This window comes from Oryx dammah, unplaced genomic scaffold (assembly GCF_014754425.2).
Source record: "Oryx dammah isolate SB20612 unplaced genomic scaffold, SCBI_Odam_1.1 HiC_scaffold_13, whole genome shotgun sequence".
Classification (NCBI taxonomy): Eukaryota; Metazoa; Chordata; class Mammalia; order Artiodactyla; family Bovidae; genus Oryx; species Oryx dammah.
In genome coordinates, this window is record NW_024070197.1 from 22,625,702 (window position 1) to 22,626,919 (window position 1,218).

The window sequence follows — 1,218 nt, forward strand, 5'->3', positions numbered from 1 at the left end:
TGGTGGGCCTGAGTAAGGAGGAGACAATGCCGAAGCTCTCATGAATACAGGGCCTGCCATTTGTCTAGGGAGCCACCCTTAGGGATGTATCTGACCCCATAGCCCTTGAGATGAGCTGCTTATCTGCCACCATGTTTTCAAATTCATCCACATTAAACTTAGTAAATCTCCACTTCTCTTGGAGATGTAGATCTTCTTGAGGCCAGGAAACTTGAACTTGGCCCTCCCTGGGGCCTCAGTCACATGCTCCTTGTTCTGCAGCTTACTATGGATGGACTTTATGACTCAGCCAAAGTGGATCCTGGCCCCTGTGCCCCGAGGCCTTCTAAAGGTGCTGCCTATACCTGTCTGGAGCCTAGATTGGGGACCGCATGCTGGTCATGAGTATCTGCTGGAAAGGACTATCTCCAAGTCCCTTAGCACAGCCGGTATAAGCAACAGGCAACATGCACTACCGAGGAGCCATTGCACGTTGCAAACAATGCAGCCGTTGCACGTTGGGCCTCCACGGGGAAATGAACATGGTTGGCTTAACTGGCTGCAAAGAAAATTCATGTTTATTGAGTGTACATATGGCAAAATTCACCCTTTATAGGTGAACCATTCTTCAGCTTTTGACAAATATATGCATTTATATAACCATCACTGCAATCAAGATAACGAATATTTGAAAGTGAAATTTACTCAGTCATGTCCTACTTTTTGCGGCCCCATGTGGGCAGCTGTTCCCTTCTCCAGGGAATCTTCCCAATCCAGGGATCAAATCCCAGTCTCCTGCATTGTGGGTGGATTCTTTACCAGTTAAGCTACCAGGGAAGGCCAAGGATACTGGTGTGGGTAGCCTATCCCTTCTCCAGAGGATCTTTCTGACCCAAGAATTGAACGGGGTTCTCCTGCATTGCAGGTAGATTCTTTACCAGCTGAGCTACAGAGAAGCCCAAAGAATATTTGCATCACTGCATAAAATATACCCTTTCCCCTTCTAGTCAACTCATATCCTCACTCTTATCCCTAACTTTTTGCTTTTCTCCTAGAATGTCATATAAATGGAACCCTAGAGTATGTTTGCTAATGATCCCTTGATTATCCCTGTAGTTTTGGTGATGCTAACCCCATCCCCCTGGCTTAGAAGTAGGGGTTCAAGAATGACCCCTTGACACCAGCTGGGCCAGTGAGACTCAAGCCCAGGACTTCTGTTGCAACTAGTACAGAGATCTG

General features: G+C 47.0%; 1 pseudogene; it reads right to left on the minus strand.

Annotated features, from left to right (window-relative positions):
- Positions 1 to 399: 399 nt before the first annotated feature.
- LOC120873402 lies at positions 400 to 544 on the minus strand (annotated as a pseudogene).
- Positions 545 to 1,218: the final 674 nt, after the last annotated feature.